The following is a 23,626-nucleotide window of genomic DNA, read 5'->3' as shown; positions in this document are numbered from 1 at the left end:
TTAGCAATTCATCTCCACTGACATCAGAAGGATCAGGCATGTTAAAAGTGACCAGCACAATACTCTTACCCAACATTTGCTATCAAGATAAAGTAGGAAGGTCCAATGAACCATGAACCTTATTAGACAGCCGATCATGTTGACATTGGCATGAGATGTGGATAGTAATGTAATATGTATGGAAGGTTTCAATGCCTAACTTTTATCTGTGCTACAACTATGCTCTGTGATAACTAAAAACTGAAATGGTAATTCATTATCCTTCACAAAATAATAAGTGGTGGTTCTGTCATGAGTGTGTCATGCCAACGTGGGAGATCTGGGGATAGAAGATTACTCTGTATTGTGAATTGCAGATCTTCCATTTAGCCTCTGTGTTCAGATCCCAAATTAAATGAATATGGTTTACTCTAGTGCTGAAAAGGTTAATGACTCTTTCTATGCTGATCAGAAACATGAGGCTCTATTTCAGCTGCTTCTGATCTGGTGGTTAACTCTATCTATAAACTTGGCCAGACCCTCTCTGTCCTGCCGATGAAAGCTTTGCTTCCATGTTCTGAGGAGACCCTGTGCTCAATAGGAGTTTGTTGTTGCTATTGGAGATTTGTCTTTGTGTGCTAAAGCTAGGTATCTGAAGTTTGGAATTGGGGTTGTGGTGTTCTGTAGTTTGCTATTGTACGTGTGTGATTATTTCCGGTTCCCTTTTCCCATTTAGTTTATTTCTCCCTGTCTCTATCCTCCTCCATATTGTTGGTTAGTGCTTTAATATGAGAGAGGTTTAGTGTTATCTATCTTTTGTCTTTGTATCAAGCTTACCTTTCATTTCTGTCCCATGCCTTAAGGGGTGAGGAAGGGAACAGATTAGGATTTTTACAGTAACATAGAAATAGCATAAAAAGAGGACTTAAAAATCCTCCAATAATACAAGAAAACAGCAAAAAAACACAGAGAGGTTTACCCGTCCAGGCCTCAGACAAATGCACTATCAGGATGCAGTGGACCCATATAATTAAGATGGCAACACAGGTGCAAGAATACCGATGAGACAACCGCTCACAGCCTACCAATCCATGGAGGGGGCGGTTGCTTGGTATATTGATGCACAATAAAAACTGTTCATACTATGGCAATGCACAGCATCCAAGTTAACAGCCTAGTAGTGACACCCTTCTATTAGATCTGGCGGGCTGCCCAGCGCTATCAAAATGAATGCCATGTGAACAATCACCGCAGTTTACAAGACCAAATGGGCCCACCTAACATAGTAAGGTAAGAGACTCAGGCCTCTCTACCTTTATGCTATTTGCAAACGTTCGGAATTGCTGTCAATTAACTAATTGCGGCAATATGTGTGCATTAACATAACGGTATATATATGCCCTCTTCCTTCCACCCTCTGCAGACAGCAGATAGCATAGAGAGTGGGAGGATCTATGTCTCTTAGCTATAGCACTATGGCACTTTAAACAAGTTAGTCCCCTGAAGAGTTACTTGGATGAAACGCGTTGGGACGCTCCTTATAGGGAAAGTGCAGGGCATGTGCAATATAGGGCTAGCTGTGGACTGCCCTTGTAAGGGCAGGAACCTGGGGATCAGTTAATGGTTAGCATGTAAGGGAACTGACAAGGTATTGTCTTCCCATCGCTACCTTCCGGTTGGCATACAGAGTATCCCTGGTGACTCCTGACCGTCTGCATAAACCAGTGAGATTGTTCCTTTTTTTGAAATCTCGTTTATGGAAGGCTATGAACCTGTGGTCTGGCCTTTGAAATATACATGTGTATACATGTGCAATTGGCTATAGCATTGTGCTATTCTTTCATTCATGCTGTATCCATTATATAGGTTGTTATCTGTTTTATCAGTTACACTCTATATCCCTTATATGATGCGTTTGGGTGCTTGCAAGTATCCTCTGAGGATCACCCATTTATCTTGCATCTTTTTTTAAACTCACTTGTGGGTGACATTATTTTTGGTACTTTTTAATTGGTATATTAAAAGTTATATTTTATCCCGTTTGCTGCTTTATACTGAAAATTTGGATGGGAAATAATTGTCATTTCGGACTGATATTAGCATTGTTTTGCTTTAGTTGCCAAGCGATCTGTAGCATCGCTTGGAAAACTGATTGACAGGTTGGTCATACTTGTCAAACATAGTGTTTGACAAGTGTGACCAACTTTTACTATTGATGCCTATGCAGCATCAACAGTAAAAAGATATAATGTTAAAAATAATAAAAAAATAAAAAATCGTGATATTTTCACCTTCCGGCGGCCCCCGCCGCTTTCCCGATCCTCGCGATGCTCCCGGCAACTCCTGTTCCCAGCGATGCCTTGTGACAATGACCCCAGATGACGTAGCATCACACGAGACCACTGCGTCATCACAGGTCATTGTTGCAAGGCATCACTGGAAACGGGAGTTGCCGGGAGCATCGGTAAGGACCGGGAACGGTGAGGGGGCTGCCAGAAGGGGAGTATAACACTATTTTTTATTTTTACTCTTTTTTTAACAGGGATATGGTACCCAGGGCTTGGAGGAGAGTCTCCTCTCCTCCAGACCCTAGGTGCCATCTGCACATGATCCGCTTACTTTGCGCATGGTGGGCATAGCCATGCAGAAAGTAAGCGATCAATGCATTCCTATGTGTGTAGAATCGCCGCAAAGAATGAGCATGCTGCATATTTTTCTGCTATGCGATTCCGCCGTGGAAAAATACGCAGCATTAGCACAGCATTGTGGAATGCCATTGAATTCAATGGGTTGTGTTGTGTAAGGGTTTTCTAAGCTTTTTCGTGGCAAAACGAGGCAAAAATGCATACAATCCACAAAGTGTGCACATAGCCTTAAGAGTAATCCCAGGACTGGGATAGTTAGGGTCCCAGCTCCAGGGTCAGTTTGAGGCTCCTTTCCTTACTGAAGACTGACACAGCGTAACAGGTTCTTTTTGTTTTTTATTTATAATCTATCCATTGGCCTATGCTAAAATTTTTCTTTTTCAATTGTGGATTTCTTTATACTTGCATTTCAGATAGGGAGATTTCAAGGCCAGATTTACTTTTGTAAATGCTATTTGCTTGCATGGGGCAAGTTTCCAGGGTACAATCTTATACTAGTAAGCTTTGGAAAGGTGAACACATGTTACCGTTATCCTTAGGTAGCAGAAAGAACTTAAATGAATTGTCTGGGCTAATATAATGATGACGTATCCTTAGAATAAGGGGCATCAGTATTAAATCGATGGGGGTCTGACATGTAGTACCCTCACTGATCGGTTGTTTTCAGCTCCCGCTGTGGCTGGATCTACTGGATGGTGCTAGGACAGCACAGATCCATGCACATATATTGACCGCTTTCAGGTATTACAGCTCAACTCCCATTCACTTTAACATCTATCCTAAGAATAGGTCACCATCATCAAAATATTTGTCGGGGCAGCCTCTTTAATACTTGCTGGCAAAAATTGGAATAGTTATTTATCATAAGTACAAACACCCTCACACAAACAAAATATGGTGCTTAAAAGTTTGTGAATGCTTCAAACTGTTCAATATTTCTGCATAATTCAACCTAAAAGTACATCTGATTTTCTAAAAGTACATTGAACAAACCAAATCAAACAAATGAATAAAAAAATAAACTGTATCAATTTTTTATTGAAAAAAATATCCAATATCTGTAAGTTTTGTCTGTAACTGGCAAAAATATGTAAACCCTTACGACTAGCAGATAATTGGAAGGTAAAAGGAGAGATTGATGATTTCAATTAATGAAATGGCAAACACATTCAAATTAACCCCATATATATATATATATATATATATATATATATGTATATATAACTCAAGTAGAACTGGGTGTCCATGTACTTTTTATACTCACATTATATATACCCAGTAATGCTGAAAGAAATATTATACTTGTTTATTTCATTCTCCTAACATTTTTTTTTTGCGTTTCAAAATTTCCAGAGAGGCTCAGAGCTGAGCTGTAATCGAGAGCAAAGAAAAAGGTCTCTTTCTAATTGCTTTACTGTAGGCCCTGAAGAGAGAACTTGCTCCAGGGAGCTTCAGCAGGAAAATGTGGATGAAGAGATAAAGAACAATAACTAGCTATCACATCTAAAAATCTATACAGTAAAATACAACAGCATTTCATTCAAATGTGAATGCTGCTGGAGGAAAGACACAGTTGGTGCTGGATTTCATACAAATTGTTGGCTATAATCTTTACTTTTCTCACAGTGTTCATTTTAGACTGGCAATGTCTTGCAGAAAGGATTTTATTTACAATGTACAACTTGTGCTACCAACAAAAGGCACATTGTTTTTTTACTGTATAAGTCGATTCAATATACTAACTTGAGGTATTGCAATGAATTCTTCTTATTATATGGACAGACAACACTTACTATCAGCACATCACACTTTACGGAGGTTAAAATGGGTAATTCTTCAGGGCATGAACCACCCCGTTTCCTCCCTCCAAAAAATCTCAGTAGCAAGAAAAGGGTGTTGAAAAAGAACTGAAATATTGAACTAAATCTAATAACATTTTGAAAAGTGATTTTATACTTTGAATAACTGTTATTATTCAATTTAAAAGCTTTCCAATGAGGCCCATGCAGATGAACATGCATGTTTAGCGTCATAGTAGATAAATAATCATCACCAACTCTTCTATTTACAGAAGGATCAAGAATATTAAAATGTTGCATGACAATTGGCAAACCCTTTTCCCCCTTATTGACCCAATGAAAAATAGAGGATCTGCATTAACCAAAATTACCAAACATTATATAAAATGTTCCTAAAAAAGACCCCTCTGTGACGAGCGTCAGCTGGCGCTGAGTCGTTTTCCTTTTTAGAGTGGACCCTCTGGGCCGTGGCACCCTCCCACTTGGGCGAGCTGACCTAGTGAGAATCCACCCCCTATACAGGGAGTGTCAGGGGCAAGACCAAGGGGGTGAGCCACCAGAGCAGCTGGACCAGACGGCCGGCTCAGGAAGACACTAATGAGTGTCTGACAACAGGACAGACAGGATACCAAACATAAAGCGAAGTCTCAGAGTTTCTTCAGCAAAGGTGGTTTCACACTTTATTCAGGTGCAAGGCATAAACAGGGAATCAGGTGCAGGGCACAAACAGTGAAACACGGCAAGATGCGTGCAAGGGCACGCCAAATGTTCCAGACATAACTCGTGCAGAAATCTTACCAGGGTCCAAGGCAGGGTATGTGTTAGGGATCACACCAGAGTTCCTAGGAGGGATGCGTGCTAGGACACGCCAGAGTCCAAGACAGGGTGCGTGCTAGGAAACATGCCAGGGTCCAAGACAGGGTGCGTGCTTAGGAGACACGCCAGGGTCCAAGGCAGGGTGCGTGCTTAGGAGACACGCCAGGGTCCAAGGCAGGGTGCGTGCTTAGGAGACACGCCAGGGTCCAAGGCAGGGTGCGTGCTTAGGAGACACGCCAGGGTCCAAGGCAGGGTGCGTGCTTAGGAGACACGCCAGGGTCCAAGGCAGGGTGCGTGCGCAGGAGACATGCCAGGGTCCAAGACATGGCACATGCAAGATGGTAGGCAAAGGCATGCTGGCATCGGACTCAAGACATCTGGCAACGATCGACATGATCAGGGCATCAGGCTGCGGACATCAGCTCCGGACATCAGGCCGCAGACATCAGGCTTACGATCTCTGTCAGCGATCGGCAGGTTCCGGGCATCCGGCAGGCAAACCAGGGTTCCATGCAAGGAGACGAGACAGGTTAGCAACACGATACATGATAAGGAACACGCCAGGGTCAGACTCAAGAATGGAGGCCTGTGCGTGCAGAGGGACATGCCTGGGTCGGGCGAGGCAGAGTCCTGCGCGTGCAGAGAGGCACGCCAGGGTCAGGCGAGGCAGAGTCCTGCGTGTGCAGAAAGGCACACCAGGGTCAGGCGAGGCAGAGTCCTGCGCGTGCAGAGAGGCACGCCAGGGTCAGGCGAGGCAGAGTCCTGCGTGTGCAGAAAGGCACGCCAGGGTCAGGCGAGGCAGAGTCCTGCGCGTGCAGAGAGGCACGCCAGGGTCAGGCGAGGCAGAGTCCTGCGCGTGCAGAGAGGCACGCCAGGGTCAGGCGAGGCAGAGTCCTGCGTGTGCAGAGAGGCCAGGGTCAGGGTTCAAGGACAGGGTTAGGGCCTGTGCGTGCAAGAGGGCACGACAGGGGACATGGCAAAGGATGCGCTTACTTTTACAGAAGCACGGGGAGGTATGCCATGGGCAGGCGAGGGCCTGCGCGTGCTTTAGAGAGCACGGAGAGCACAGTGCGGAAACAGCGTGAAGTGCAAGGGAGCACAGGAAGCACTGCTGGGGCACTGGCTAGCTGATCGGGCTGCGGCACTGATAGACAGGCACGACTCCAGCAAACCCGGCTGGGGCATGGCAGGCGACACAGCTGTCACTGACCGGCGAGCACAGCCGAGGCACAAGCAGGCGGGCACGGTTAGGGCGGGCATGGCTGAGGCACAAACAGGAGGCTAGGAAGGCCAGGCGCATGCAAAGGGCACACGAAGCAGTAAGGCAAGACGAGACACAAGGCAGAGTAAGACCAGAGTACAGAATGCCGAACGGAAGCATAGCCAGAAACACGGAACAAGAACAGAGCAGGAACAGGGTTAGCAGCGGAGCATAGGCCGAAGCCCAGAGCCAGGCCAAGGTAAAGCCTTGGGACTAGCCAGGGAATGTGCTAGAGAGCACCATAGAACAGAGGACAGGAATAATAGGCAGAGACAGAGAACAGAGAGGAAACACAAGGCAGAGCATAGCGAAGACAAGACATGGCAGAAACAGTCAAGACAGAGAATAACGGAAGGACTACAAGTCCAAGCAGGACAAGGATGAACATGGCACAACGGACAAACATAAGATAAGACAAGGCACGGGACAAGAGACAGAGTACGAGCATGGAGCGTGTGCAGAGATGCATGACAGAGCAAAGTGCAAGGGCACAGAATAGAGGGAGCGACTCAGCAGACCAAGCAGCCATGCAGGGAAGCAACACAATACTCAGGCCCTGAGCATAGGGAGGGGGGGTCTGATATAGGGCATTAGCACCTCCACTTCTGGGTCAGGACCAGGGGAGAACTTCCAGTTCAGTCCTCCAGGATCACAGAGAGCGGTCACATGATCAGGGGTTTAAGACATGCAGAGATGATTGCAGAACCAGACAATGCTGGAACCCAGGAAAGGTCACATGATTAGGGGTTTCAGACATGCAGAGATGATCACAGAAGGCAGAGCAGAAATGCAGGCATCTTGCAGGCCAACAGTCATGAGGTGAGTGTGCACACTGCTCTAGGGAACATGCAGGATAGCAGACATGAGATGCGCGTGCACACCGCTCCAGAGGTCATGAGGCAAAACAGACATGGCGGACATAACAGACATGGCGAGCATGACACCCTCTATATTGTTTTGATCTGAAACCTCCACCAACAATCAGCTAAAAGAACCTTGAGATTACAAAAAAAAACAGTACTAACCCCTTCACACACTCACCCTCCCCCAGACTGTTTTCATTTTCCTGACCAGGCCAATTTTATCAACTCTGACCAGTGTCAGATTATGTGGTAATAACTTTGGAACACTTCAACATATCTCGGTGTTTGTTTTGTGATAATGTGTACTTCATGTTAATGGTAAATTTTGTCAATATTTTGTGCAATTAATTTTGAGAAGATTGGACAAAAATCTTGAAAAATTTGCAGTTTTCAAACTAACTTTTTATTAAAGAAGATAGTTATACCACACAAAATTTATAATGAATAACATTTACCACTTGTCTGCTCCACATCAGCATCACCTTTGAAGCGTAATTCTTTTTTGACAGGAAGTTATAAGGGTTAAAAATTTATCAGCAATTTCTCATTTTTCCAACAAAATTTCCAAAATCCATTTTTTTAGGTACCACATCCAATCTGAAATGACTTTGAAGGCCCTATGTGACAGAAAATACCCAAAAGTGATGCCATATTAAAACTACACCCCTGAAAGTGCTCAAAACCAAATTCAAGAAGTTTATTAACCTTTTAGGGGCTTCACTACAATTAAAGCAATGTGGAGGGAAAAAATGAAAATTTTTCTTTTTTCCAGCAAAATATTGATTTAACCCCAACATTAAGCATTTTCAAAAGGATAACAGAAGAAAATGGATCATATAATTTGTTATGCAGTTTCTATTGAGCATGCAGATACTCCATATGTAGTGTAAAACTACTGTTTGGACACACGGTAGGGCTCAGAAAAAAAGGAGCACTCTTCAACTTTTGGATTGCAAAATTGGCTAGAATAGATAGCAGATGCCATCAGAACCCCTGATGTGCCTACATAGTGCAAATACACAATGAGTGACCCCATTTGGAAGCTACACCCATCAAGAAACTGATCTAGAGGTGTGTTGAGTACCTTGAACCCACAGGTGCATCACATAATTTTATAATATTGAGCCGTGAAAATAAAAAAATAAATTTTTCCCACACAAATGCTGCTTTAGCTCCAGATTTTTACTTTTCACAAGGGTAAAGGGCACACGGCAATGCTCAGAATGGAAGAAGCGTCAATTGAATTCTGGAGCGCAATTTTGGCTGGAATAAATTGCTGATGCCAAGTCACATTTGAAGAGCACTTGACATGCCAAATAAGCATAAACCCTCACAAGTGACCCCATTTGGAAACTACACCTCTTGAGAAATTTTTTTTGGGGTGTAGTGAGAATTTTTAACTCTCAGGCGATTCACAGAATTGAATAATATTGAGGTGAATTAAAGGAAAGTTACAATTTTTTTTTCCACTAAAATGTTTATTTAGCCCCGAGTTTTTAATTTTCAAAAGGAGAAATAGTAGAAACTTAAGAATACAATTTGTTATGCAATTTCTTCTGAGTACGCCAATACCCCACATCTGGTAGAAAACTACTTTAGAGGCACTTTGGAAAGCACAGAAGTTCAGATTTTGCTAGTTTGTTTGAGGATGCCATGAAACATTGGCAAAGACACTAAGGTGCCAGCAAAATTCCCTCTCAGTTTATTCATCTAGAGGTGCAGTGGGCATATTGACACTACTTGTGACTCACAGAATGTTATACCATAGGGCAGGGAACAAAGAATAACTACATTTTTACCACTAAAATGTATAAGCAATATAAAAACTAATAGGAAAAATGGACCTCAAGGTTGTTTGTTAAATTTCTCCTCAGTGCACCAGCTCAGAAGGGTAGGAGCAACATACTGTAGTGCAGACTTGCCTGCCATGGTTTTTGGGTACCATGACCCACTGGAAAAGCCTCTGAGATGCCAGGAAAACAGAACCCCTCATAATAGACCCAATTTTACAAACTACTCCTCTCAACGAGTTTATCTAAGTGTATAGTGATCATATTGATATCACAGGTGTGTCACAGAATTTTAGACCATTGGGCTAATTATATTTTTAACACAAAAATTTTGCTTTAGCCACAGATTTTACATTTTCACATGGGGCAAATTATTAAAACTGGCAACAAAATCTGTCACACAATTTCTACTTAATGTGGAAATACCCATATATGGCTGTACAGTACTACTTAGCCACACAGAGAGACTCGGGCGTAAAGAAGCTCTATTTGACTTTTGGAGAACAAATTATCATAGAATAGTTTGCGGACTCCATGTACAGAGATCATAAATGCCGAATAGCAGAATTTCCCCTCAATTGACCCCCATTTTGGAAATTACACCTCTCTGGGAATTTATATACAGGTGTAGTGATGATTTTGACTCCATGTGTGTTTTCCAAAAGCAAATAGTAGTGGATATGATGTATTGCCCGGTACATTGTAGTGCCCATACATTGTAGTTTAGTCAATACATTTTGACAAGCTTGTACTTCTGGAGAAATGGACTCCATAAATTAAATGGGCTCATATAACTACACAACTATAACTACACAACTACCAAACATGTGGACACTAAATGTCATTTAGGCACACTGTGGGGTTCAGAAGGGAGGGGGCATTTTGATTTGGAAGTGCAGGATAACTTGCTCTCTTTTGGGTGAGCGAGGAACCATAGAGCTTTTCCACAGCTTTTGTGCTACCAGTATCATGAAAGCCCTCTATATTTTCGTTAACAGTTGACATATCTGAGTGGTGACTTACTTTTTTTGTGGATTGAGTTGAAGCTTTTCTTGGGAATATTTTTCATAAAATTTGGGGTCACGTTTATCCTGTGCTCTACTCTTGGGTACAGAGTCCACAGTGTTTCTATCTACCTCATTATAAGGAATTTTCTGCTGAGGGTTCTGTCTAAATGACGTATTTCAGAGATTTACATGGGAATCACAGTTTAAGCATTCAGTGCAGAATGCAGGATAAATGATCACCGAGCCTTACTGCTATCTTTGGGAAGCAGAATGAGTAAATCGACATCAGGTGAGGAATTAGTTTTATTTATTGTTTATGCCATTTCTCACGTGGAATAAGTGATTAGACGACTTTATTCTTCAGGTCGGTGCAATTAGTGATATTTTTAACACTTTTTTACGTTTGGCTGCAATCGCACTCTAAAAACGCTTTTTATTGCAAAAAACAAGTATTTGCATTGTCATATTTTGAGAGCTATAGATTTCCTATATATCTGCCAACAGAGTAATGTGAGAGGTTGTTTTTTGGGGGACGAGGCAATGTTTTTAGTGGTACTATTTTCGGGCACATAACATTTTTTGATCACTTTTTATTCCGATTTTTGGGAGGCAGAATGAACAAAATCCAACAGTTAAGGAATTTTTTGAGGGGAGTTTTTTATGCCATTCACCACGTGGTAAAAGTGATGCAAACTTGTTGCATCATTCCCAAGAAGACTCATGGCTGTACTAGCTCAAAAGGGTGCTTCCACTCAATACTGAGCAAAGGGTCTAAATACTTATGACCATATGATATTTCAGTTTTTCTTTTTTAAAGTTTGCAGTATATAGTGGAGTCAAAGGTTTCACCACCCCTCACAATAAATACATATGGGAATATACAAGGTGCAATAGATCAAGGTAGCTCAGCAATGTAAAGTGCACTGCATGAAGACGTTGTAATCACCAAAATATTATCCTAGTGAATACAAATACAAATAGCGTCAGCTAGTGCTGTCTGCTTGAACCGTGCATAGTACCACACATACCTTAGAATTGTAGACTTTTAGCTCAGGAGAGATATATTAGGTTAGTGTCGCAACAAAGGGGTACGCCTTGTTGCTGGCTGTTGGGCTCTCTCGATTTGGCCAATTTTGAAGTACCTTTATTTTAATGTATTTTCTAAAGCAGTAATGCAGTTCTAATTTCATATATTCAATGTTTGCATATTACAGCACCTCATAGTGCAGCTGAGTTTTCTATACATATCCACAAATGGCACAAAGGCTGGTTTTAATTAAAGCAAAGTATAACTTGATCCTATTCTTCCAAAGCTCTTTTGGGGACTTGGCATAAAGTGAAATCAGCTTGTTTAATATAGGATCCCATCTTGGCAATGATCTCACACTCTTTGCTCAAAATGTGAGCTAAATTTGTATGTGTGCTACTATAATGAAAATAATATATTCAGTTTTTGCAGAGTGTTGTTATATTTTGTATTTAGGTTTGTACTGAAGCCATGGGGTAAGTACACTTACATATTCATTTGAAGTTTTAGGACATGCATAGATTTTCTGCATTGATAATGTGTAACCTCCAAGTTCTGCATCACTATCTTGCAAAAACTGTAACTGCGAAAAGATTGTTCACCGATTGTAGTTTAATCACCAAAATCAGAGCATTTGCTCACTATTGAAGTGTAACCATCCAGATAGGCACCAATATTGCTGTGCAACCATAAGCCTTGTACCCTCATTTGTGAGATTGTAACAGCTATGATTGACTGCCATAAAATAGATTAAAGGGAATCTGTCACCACATTTGACCTATCTAAAATATTAATATGGGCATACAGGTTATAGACTGCTGAACAAAAGTGATATCTGTATGTATCATATCAGATGCCTTGTTGAGAAATCATCTTTTGTCACTTTATAGAAATGACCTCTTCCAGGCTATGGGGAGGACACTGCCTGGAAGATAACTCTGCCTCCATAGCTTATTTTGCATGAAGGGGAGTTACCAGTGTGAGACAAGTAAGAAACACAGAACATGAGAAATGAACTGTGTTTGTATACACATTTTTTGCTTCTTTCTGATCTCTACTGTATTCTAACATTACAACCCTGTCTGCCTGTGAGATGGAAGTTGAGAGGAACCTGCAGATGTGTTATTTATAATCACACACAGCTCTGCAGTGAGATCAGGAGAGCGGAGAATAGCTATTCCACATCACACTAGTAACTCCCCTTCATGTACCGTAAAATAAGCTCTGGAGGCAGAGTTACCTTCCAGGGTTCATCCACCCCAGAGACTGGAAAAGGTCATTTATATAAAGTGATAACAGAGGATTTCTCAACAACAAGGCACTCTCCTCCTCAGTCTATAACCAGTATGCCCATATTTATAGATTACATAGAGCAAATGTGGTGAAAGATTCTGTTTAAAGGGTTTGTCCGCTACTAGGAGAACTCCTTCTTGATCTAAATGTTTGACGTTGATAAAATAAAGCTTCTACTCACCTCCCATGCTGGCACCGTTCCAGTGTGGGTGGGGTATGAGAAGGGGTTGTCCAAGAAGTGGACAACTTCTTGAAGTTCAACCCCAATATTTCTGTGTGTGTCATCTGGCCATCCTCATTCAGAGAGCTGAGTTTGGGGCAAAGTCAATGCAAGAAACTGACTAGTTTATATATGCTTTCACAGCTCCACACTTGTCCACAGGCTGTGTCTGGTATTGCAGCTCAGACTCATTCACATGGAGGTGAGCAGTAGTAATAGACATAATCTATGGACAGTGCTGTTTGCAGAAGAAAGCAGCCATGTTTTTCAGATCCTGCTTGAACTTAAGTCATAATGAGAAAAAAATGTTAATGAAACATAATATTGCAAGTCATTTTTAATGCATGTTTATATGTCAAAAATGGTATATAATATTTTTTTGGAGTTTTTCACATTTTTGCACTAACTTGCAAAACTTGATAAAAAAACCTTACCACTGCAAACTATTATTGTGACATTGGCTTAATTTATCCTACCTAGAAGTTGATGAAATCATATATATTAAACCAAATACATGTCTTGCTTGCAAGAGTGTACATGGGTGAATGCACATGCTCTGCCTACAGACATTGTGCATATCTTGTCCAGATGGCTGCGCACTCCTTGATTTCATCTTAAGTAAAGTCTTGAGCAGCTATTTCAGTCTGAAATTGAGAGAATAGAAAGGGTGTTAAGATTAGCAACTATGTACATAGAGTATAAAAGGATGCACTGTTCGCTGACTGGGGCCCTCGGTTATGGTACATTACTGTTTCTATAAAAGTCACATAAAACATCACTTCAAAGAAATTGCCTGCAGAAAAATACCATGTATCGACTGGACCTTCTTGCCTGTGAATTTATACTTTCATCTTGGTTATGTCACAAGGTTTAAAGTGTAACATGTGAATACTATTTATGGATGACAATTAATGCTTGATAATCAATGTCAATCAACGTATTCATGATAATGTAAAGAACATACTTATTTGCAGACAAATATACAGTAGGTAACCTGAAGAAAAAGTGAATATTTATCCCTAGTCAGCACTACATGGACCAACATTTCCAAGTGTACCATAGCTACAGTTGAATCCTTGAATTTGTTATATATTATGTGGAGGGGAGGCATTATACTGTTTTCAAAGCTTTGTTGGGGGGACAGTATACAATATGTGCGCAATTGTACTGTGTGTAGGCTTGTGTGAGGTCCATAAAGCGAGATCGCTAGCGAGATTGCTGCTGAGTCACAAGTTTTGTGACACAACAGCGACCTCGCTGTGTGTGACACCTATCAGCGACCGGCCCCCCTGCCGGGTATCGCTGATAGTGCAGGAGTGTCCTGGGACTTTTTTTTGATCGTTGGTCTCCCACTGGCCAGCATGCATCGCTCCGTGTGGCAGCGGGAGACCATTGATCAGCGAGCTTCCAGCGCTGTAAGCAGATGCTGTGAGCTGGTATCCAAGATAAACAGCGGGTAACTAAGCACCGCGTGCCTAGTTACCCGCTGTTTTCCTTGGATACCAGCTCCCAGTGCAAGCACGCTGGTATCCAGGGTACACAGCGGGTAACTAAGTGATGTGCGCGCTTAGTTACCCGCGTCCTCGCTGATCATGATCTCTGGTGAGTCTGCCTGTTTGACAGCTCACCAGCGATCATGTAGCGACACACCAGCGATCCTGACCAGGTCATATCATTGTCGGGATCGCTGGTGTGCCGCTTTGTGTAACGGGAAACTAATACTGTTAGGAGGATTTTGTGGGAGCCATCTATCAGGATCTTGACAGCGCCGGTGTACAGCCTCCGCTGAGCAGGGACTCACCCGCACAGTAGGGACCCCTGGGGACCAGAATAGCCAGAAAGTATAGGTGCACAGGACCTTAGTGATGAAGTTTAGCAAGCCGGCACGGGACCTACGGTCATGTGACTGCAAGGGGGCGGGGTTTAGCGTCCTGCTTTCACAGAAGACAGCAAACTCAGAGTCAAGCAAAATGGAGGTCATTCACAGTACGGATAGCGAGGTACAGAAGGGGTAAACAGACGGGAGATCAGACAAAGCCAAAGGTCATACACAAGAGGGCGACGCCGTACCAAGGGGACGAGCAGAGAGAAGTCGGGTCACAAGCAGAGAGTCATACATGTGAGGTAGCACAGTACAAAAGGGACAGGCAGAACTCCTAACAGGGACAGAACCGAATCAAAACCAAACAAGCAAGCAAGATATCAGGCACAAGGCACACATACGCACAAGGTCAACTAACTCAGCCGAGGGCAGGAGTATAACTGACACCGGACCTAGGTTCAGTGAGCATTAAATAGCCACCCTCTGCCAGAGAGAGGCGGAATAATTAACCCCCAATCAGACCAGGATGGGCCAAAGCGAAACCCCGTCCTGGATCATGACACCATCATACTGTGAGGAGGATTGTGTGAGTGCAACATACTGAATTGGGGTCACTGTGTTAATATTATACTTTGCAGGGGGCACTGAAAGGTCATCATACTGTGCATGTGGGGAGTATGGTGGAGGAATTAACTGTGAGGTTATCATATTGTGCTTGGGAGGCACTTTTGTTAGCATTATACTTTTAAGGGCCTTTAATAGGAGGGAAATTACTTTGTAAGGACTGTAAACTTGTGAAATATGCTCTTCTGTACCCTGTTGAATATATATTTTATTTTTTTTCTGTGGGGGAGACACAATTAAGGACCTATGCTATAGGGCCCCATTATTTTTATGCATACCCTGTATACAGTGGGTACGGAAAGTATTCAGACTGCTTTAAATTTTTCACTCTTTGTTTCATTGCATCCATTTGGTAAATTCAAAAAAGTTCATTTTTTTCTCACTAATGTACACTATGCACCCCATATTGACTGAAAAAAATAGAAATGTACAAATGTTTGCAAATGTATTAAACAGCCACTGTAGCCGTATGTTCTGCTCTGTTTTCCTCATTTTAAAGGGAATCTGTCACCCCATTTTTTGAATATCAGCTGCCGTCACCGCCATCAGGGGCTTATCTACAGCATTCTGTAATGCTGTAGATAAACCCTGGATGTAACCTGAAAGATAAGAAAAATGAGTTAGATTATACTCACCCAGGGGCGGTTCTGGTCTGATTCAGGTCCGATGGGTGTCGCGGTCCGGTCCGGCGCCTCCCATCTTCTAACAGTGACATCCTCTTCTTTGTTACCTGTCATGGCTCCTGTGCAGGCGCACTGCTCTGCCCTGTTGAGGGCAGAGCAGAGTCCTGCAGTGCGCAGGCGCTGGGAGAGGTCTGGCACCTGTGCACTGCAGTATTCTGCTCTGATCTCAACAGGGCAGAGCAGTGCACCTGCGCAGGAGCCACGACAGGCAGCAAAGAAGAGGACGTCACCGTTAGAAGATGGGAGGCGCCGGACCGCAACACCCATCGGACTAAGACCAGACCGCCCCCTGGTGAGTATAATATAACTCATTTTTCTTATCTTTCAGGTTATATCGGGGCTTATCTGCAGCATTACAGAATGCTGTAGATAACCCCCTGATGGCTGTGCCGGCAGTTGATACTCGAAAAATGGGGTGACAGATTCCCTTTAATTGTTTTTCATTTTTTATTACATCTTGTTATTCCTTGTTTTTTAATCAGTCTTGCTAATTTTGCTGTCTTTAATAAAATTTGTTATATGGAATCATTTTGGATTCCGGTATCTTTATTTTTTCAAGTAGATTCTTTATCTAATTCTAACAGGTAGGACCCAGCTCTAATTTAAAATGCCTTAGGCTGATGGGAGGAGTGCTCAGTCAGAGGGAATGTACTAGAATTATCAAAAAGACTGACCAGCACCTCCAAGCAGAAGAAGACAAGTGTGCAAGCTGAGACAAACAAGTCAATAAAGCTAAGAAAAAATAGCTGCACTCTGAAAAGCTGTAATATGCAAACATTGAATATATGAAATTGGCACTGATTTACTGCTATAGAAAATAAGTAAAAATATAAGGTACTTAGTGCACAAATTGACCAATTTGTGAAAGCCCAACAGCCTGCGGCAAGGCATATACCTTTGTTGGGGGCCTAACATAATATGCATCTCCTGGGCTAAGAGCCTACAATTATAAAGGTGGCAGGTGGGAACCATCTCTAATTAAAAATGCCTTAGGCTGATGGGAGGAGAGCTCGGTCAGATGGAGTGTACTACACATATCAAAAAGATCTTAATTTTTAAAGTATTTTCTAGAGCTTAATGTAATTCTAGTTTCATAAATTATTTGCATATTATAGCATTTCAAAGTGAAGCTGATTTTTCTTAGCTTTATTGACTCAGCTTGCACCTGTTCACACTTGTCTTGTTCTGTTTGGAAGTGATGGTCAGTCTTTTTGATATTTGTGGATATGTAGGCATCTACAGCCTTCATATGAACTTTAAGGCCTAAGTACAGACAGCAGTTTACTAACTATAGAGCCCAACCTAAAAAATGTCACAATGCAGAGTCAATAATTTGGGTCAAGGCATTCCTTCACTTTCAAAGTCACTTCCCAAGTAGTCACCAAGGAGCGTCCTGTAATCACTTGATCTGTCCAGAGCCACTCCACTTTCTTAAACATTACTGGGCTCTTTGGTTTCCATAGTCTGGAAAGAATCTTCTTGCCTCTCACTGTACTAACGGCAATTGGCATGCTCTTGACTAGAAACACTAGATATGTAACTACTATTCTACTTCTAAACTTGAGGCCTCACTCACATGTCCATTTTTTATCTATATGTTTATTTATGCTTTTCACAGGTAGAATGTATACTAATTATAATATCTGGAGCTGTTCACTAGAGTTGAGCGAAACGAGTCGAAAAAATTCAAAAGTCGCCGACTTTTGGCAAAGTCGGGTTTCATGAAACGAAACCCGACCCTAGGATGAGGTCGGCCACGAGGTCGGCGACTTACGTGCCAAAGTCGCGTTTCAAAAGTTTGTTTTGCGCTCTTTTTCAGCCAATCAGGATCCACGGACACTGTGGGCAACGTGATGACATAGGCACGGGTCACCACCATCTTTCAGAAGGGCATGCAAGTGATTGGCTTGCTTTGGTGGGCGTCACAGGGGGTATAAAAGGGCGTGCACGCCGACCGCCATCTTACTTCTGCCGATCTTAGTATAGGGAGAGGTTGCTGCTGATTCTGTAGGGAGAGCGTTAGGCAGGGAAGAAGACAAAAAAACTGCTTCTGCTGCTAGCGATTTGGCCTGCACAACACACCAGTCACTGTGTGTGCAGTGCAAGGGGAGGCTATATAGTGGTGTATCAGTGGTGTTGGTTGTTGGGCTGCCTTCTAAGGCTTCCTGACATTCCTGCATTGCTGTTTACCCACTGCTCCGCAAACTGCTTTTTTAAAAGCAATCCCAATTTTTTTTTTTTGTCCTGCTGAGAAGACAAAAAAACTGCTTCTGCTGCTAGCAATTTGGCCTGCACAACACACCAGTCACTGTGTGTGCAGTGCAAGGGGAGGCTATATAGTGGTGTATCAGTGGTGTTGGTTGTTGGGCTGCCTTCTAAGGCTTCCTGACATTCCTGCATTGCTGTTTACCCACTGCTCCGCAAACTGCTTTTTTAAAAGCAATCCAATCTCCCTTATCCTCTAGTCACTTTTGTCACAGCTGTGCCATCGAGCCTGTCACATAGCGCTCAGATATTCACTGGGCCTCACACAATCCAAAAGTGTCCAGTGTCCAAAAGTGTGTGCAGAGATTCAAAATCTCCCTTATCCTCTAGTCACTTTGGTCACAGCTGTGCCATCGAGCCTGTCACATAGCGCTCAGATATCAGTGGGCCTCACACAATCCAAAAGTGTCCATCCAGTGTCCAAAAGTGTGTGCAGAGATTCAAAATCTCCCTTATCCTCTAGTCACTTTGGTCACAGCTGTGCCATCGAGCCTGTCACATAGCGCTCAGATATTCATTGGGCCTCACACAATCCAAAAGTGTCCATCCAGTGTCCAAAAGTGTGTGCAGAGATTCAAAATCTCCCTTATCCTCTAGTCACTTTTGTCACAGCTGTGCCATCGAGCCTGTCACATAGCGCTCAGATATTCATTGGGCCTCACACAATCCAAAAGTGTCCAGTGTCCAAAAGTGTGTGCAGAGATTCAAAATCTCCCTTATCCTCTAGTCACTTTTGTCACAGCTGTGCCATCGAGCCTGTCACATAGCGCTCAGATATTCATTGGGCCTCACACAATCCAAAAGTGTCCAGTGTCCAAAAGTGTGTGCAGAGATTCAAAATCTCCCTTATCCTCTAGTCACTTTTGTCACAGCTGTGCCATCGAGCCTGTCACATAGCGCTCAGATATTCATTGGGCCTCACACAATCCAAAAGTGTCCAGTGTCCAAAAGTGTGTGCAGAGATTCAAAATCTCCCTTATCCTCTAGTCACTTTTGTCACAGCTGTGCCATCGAGCCTGTCACATAGCGCTCAGATATTCATTGGGCCTCACACAATCCAAAAGTGTCCAGTGTCCAAAAGTGTGTGCAGAGATTCAAAATCTCCCTTATCCTCTAGTCACTTTGGTCACAGCTGTGCCATCGAGCCTTTCACATAGCGCTCAGATATCAGTGGGCCTCACACAATCCAAAAGTGTCCATCCAGTGTCCAAAAGTGTGTGCAGAGATTCAAAATCTCCCTTATCCTCTAGTCACTTTTGTCACAGCTGTGCCATCGAGCCTGTCACATAGCGCTCAGATATTCATTGGGCCTCACACAATCCAAAAGTGTCCAGTGTCCAAAAGTGTGTGCAGAGATTCAAAATCTCCCTTATCCTCTAGTCACTTTTGTCACAGCTGTGCCATCGAGCCTGTCACATAGCGCTCAGATATTCATTGGGCCTCACACAATCCAAAAGTGTCCAGTGTCCAAAAGTGTGTGCAGAGATTCAAAATCTCCCTTATCCTCTAGTCACTTTTGTCACAGCTGTGCCATCGAGCCTGTCACATAGCGCTCAGATATTCATTGGGCCTCACACAATCCAAAAGTGTCCAGTGTCCAAAAGTGTGTGCAGAGATTCAAAATCTCCCTTATCCTCTAGTCACTTTTGTCACAGCTGTGCCATCGAGCCTGTCACATAGCGCTCAGATATTCATTGGGCCTCACACAATCCAAAAGTGTCCAGTGTCCAAAAGTGTGTGCAGAGATTCAAAATCTCCCTTATCCTCTAGTCACTTTTGTCACAGCTGTGCCATCGAGCCTGTCACATAGCGCTCAGATATTCATTGGGCCTCACACAATCCAAAAGTGTCCAGTGTCCAAAAGTGTGTGCAGAGATTCAAAATCTCCCTTATCCTCTAGTCACTTTGGTCACAGCTGTGCCATCGAGCCTTTCACATAGCGCTCAGATATCAGTGGGCCTCACACAATCCAAAAGTGTCCATCCAGTGTCCAAAAGTGTGTGCAGAGATTCAAAATCTCCCTTATCCTCTAGTCACTTTTGTCACAGCTGTGCCATCGAGCCTGTCACATAGCGCTCAGATATTCATTGGGCCTCACACAATCCAAAAGTGTCCAGTGTCCAAAAGTGTGTGCAGAGATTCAAAATCTCCCTTATCCTCTAGTCACTTTTGTCACAGCTGTGCCATCGAGCCTGTCACATAGCGCTCAGATATTCATTGGGCCTCACACAATCCAAAAGTGTCCAGTGTCCAAAAGTGTGTGCAGAGATTCAAAATCTCCCTTATCCTCTAGTCACTTTTGTCACAGCTGTGCCATCGAGCCTGTCACATAGCGCTCAGATATTCATTGGGCCTCACACAATCCAAAAGTGTCCAGTGTCCAAAAGTGTGTGCAGAGATTCAAAATCTCCCTTATCCTCTAGTCACTTTTGTCACAGCTGTGCCATCGAGCCTGTCACATAGCGCTCAGATATTCATTGGGCCTCACACAATCCAAAAGTGTCCAGTGTCCAAAAGTGTGTGCAGAGATTCAAAATCTCCCTTATCCTCTAGTCACTTTTGTCACAGCTGTGCCATCGAGCCTGTCACATAGCGCTCAGATATTCATTGGGCCTCACACAATCCAAAAGTGTCCAGTGTCCAAAAGTGTGTGCAGAGATTCAAAATCTCCCTTATCCTCTAGTCACTTTGGACACAGCTGTGCCATCGAGCCTGTCACATAGCGCTCAGATATCAGTGGGCCTCACACAATCCAAAAGTGTCCATCCAGTGTCCAAAAGTGTGTGCAGAGATTCAAAATCTCCCTTATCCTCTAGTCACTTTGGTCACAGCTGTGCCATCGAGCCTGTCACATAGCGCTCAGATATTCATTGGGCCTCACACAATCCAAAAGTGTCCAGTGTCCAAAAGTGTGTGCAGAGATTCAAAATCTCCCTTATCCTCTAGTCACTTTGGTCACAGCTGTGCCATCGAGCCTGTCACATAGCGCTCAGATATCAGTGGGCCTCACACAATCCAAAAGTGTCCATCCAGTGTCCAAAAGTGTGTGCAGAGATTCAAAATCTCCCTTATCCTCTAGTCACTTTTGTCACAGCTGTGCCATCGAGCCTGTCACATAGCGCTCAGATATTCATTGGGCCTCACACAATCCAAAAGTGTCCAGTGTCCAAAAGTGTGTGCAGAGATTCAAAATCTCCCTTATCCTCTAGTCACTTTTGTCACAGCTGTGCCATCGAGCCTGTCACATAGCGCTCAGATATTCATTGGGCCTCACACAATCCAAAAGTGTCCAGTGTCCAAAAGTGTGTGCAGAGATTCAAAATCTCCCTTATCCTCTAGTCACTTTTGTCACAGCTGTGCCATCGAGCCTGTCACATAGCGCTCAGATATTCATTGGGCCTCACACAATCCAAAAGTGTCCAGTGTCCAAAAGTGTGTGCAGAGATTCAAAATCTCCCTTATCCTCTAGTCACTTTGGTCACAGCTGTGCCATCGAGCCTGTCACATAGCGCTCAGATATCAGTGGGCCTCACACAATCCAAAAGTGTCCAGTGTCCACAAGTGTCTGCAGAAATTCAAAATCTCCCCTGTCCTATAGACACCTTGTACCTTGTTTTACATTACTATATAGTTTGTTGGATTTTGTCTACATTTCTACCAAAAATGAGGAAGGCTGGTGGAAGAGGCCGTGGAATTGGGCGGGGGTTGGCAGCTGGTAATGATGGTGTTGGTGGTGGATCTGATGGTAGTGGCAAGAGCAAAATAGGACCGAATGCAGGAGGTGCTGACCCTGCGTCATCGTCTGGCTACATAAGGCCTCGAACGCTTAGTTTTCTAGGAGTTGGCAAACCGCTTTTAAAGCCAGAGCATCAGGAAAAAGTTTTGTCTTACATTGCTGTCTCAGCCTCCAGCTTTATCGCCTCCTCTTCTTCAGTTGTAAAAAGTAAAAGCACTGAGTCATCATTGGAGGCTCATGTTCATGAACCACACCTTTCCTTGTGTCCTTCACCCCAACCAAGATTGAAGGATGACGCAGGCCATACTACTGATTACTCCATGGAGCTGTTTTCACATACCATGCCTGGATTATCAAGTGAAATGGAGAATTACCCAGGCCAAGATGAATCTGACATGGAGTGCACTGATGCACAGCCGCTGATGGATGATTCTGCTGGTACATTCACTCAGAGCACTACATAGTCCTCGCAGTGTACAGAGCCAGATTCTGACCCTGATGAGACTCAGGTGCCCCTTCCCGCACACTATACCACCATACACGGTGACACAGAGGAAGGTGCACATGACATAGAAGAGGAGGTGATGGATGACCCAGTTGTTGACCCAGATTGGCATCCATTGGGGGAAGAGGGTGCTGCTTCCAATAGCTTAGATGAGGAGCATCCACAGCAGACATCGACATCGCAACAGCTGTTATCTGGCAGGCCCGGAGCACTCCAAAGACAGGTTCCAAACATCAAAAGAGTTGCTGGACAGCTTGTCCAGAGGGTCAAAAAATCACAGCGTGCTAGGCCGCAAAATGTCTGCCAAAGTAGGAAGAGTGCAGTGTGGCACTTTTTTGAACAAAATCCTCATGATCAGGCCAAGGTTATCTGTAAGAAGTGCGCAAAGACCTTTAGCCGAGGGAAAAATCTGAAACATTTGAATACCAGTTGCATGCTTAGACATTTAACCAGCATGCACTTGCAAGCGTGGACACAACACCAAACCTCAAGTGCCACATGTGCAACTGATCACAACGAAGGTAGTCAGCAACGCTACATTGTTTCCCCCACTGTAAGCCCACCGGTTAGCACAGCAGCAAATGTTGAGGTGTCGTTGCAAGGCCACAGCAGTCAGGGAATCCCACTGTTATATCAACGAAAGACTGATTCTAAGCCATCAGAAAGAACATCAACTCCATCACCATCATCAACCCTCTCTCAGTCCGCCCTGTCCACCGCTACTTCCACCATATGCAGCTCTCAAGTCCAGCTCACCCTCCCAGACACTATGAGTAGGTCAAGAAAGTACACTGGGTTTGAACGCCCACATTGCCAAACTAATCTCGTTTGAGATGATGCCCTTTTGGTTCGTGGAAAGCACAGCTTTCCGTGAACTCATGGCCTATGCAGTACCGCGCTATGACCTACCCAGTCGCCACTTCTTCTCTCGCAAAGCCATCCCAGCCCTCCACCATCATGTGAAAGACCGCATTGTCCATGCACTCAAGCAGTCAGTGAGCGGAAAGGTGCACCTCACAACTGATGCATGGTCCAGTCGGCATGGCCAGGGCCGTTACGTGTCCATCACTGCGCACTGGGTTAATGCGGTGGATGCAGGGTCCACAGGGGACAGCGGTGGTGGGACAGTGCTGCCTAGCCCACTGTATAGGAAACAGTTGGCTGTAGGCGTTCGACCCTCCTCCTCCTCCTCCTCCTCCAGAAGCGAAAGCTCGTCCACAGAGCGCAGTCGTACGAGCACTCCATCTGCAGCTGCCACTGTTGCACACGATGTGTCCCCCTATCGAGCAGC

This window comes from Dendrobates tinctorius, unplaced genomic scaffold, assembly GCF_039654945.1.
Source record: "Dendrobates tinctorius isolate UK_male_01 unplaced genomic scaffold, ASM3965494v1 ptg000064l, whole genome shotgun sequence".
NCBI classification, from domain to species: domain Eukaryota; kingdom Metazoa; phylum Chordata; class Amphibia; order Anura; family Dendrobatidae; genus Dendrobates; species Dendrobates tinctorius.
The sequence above is the reverse complement of the archived record's forward strand: the minus strand, read 5'-3'. Positions refer to the sequence as shown.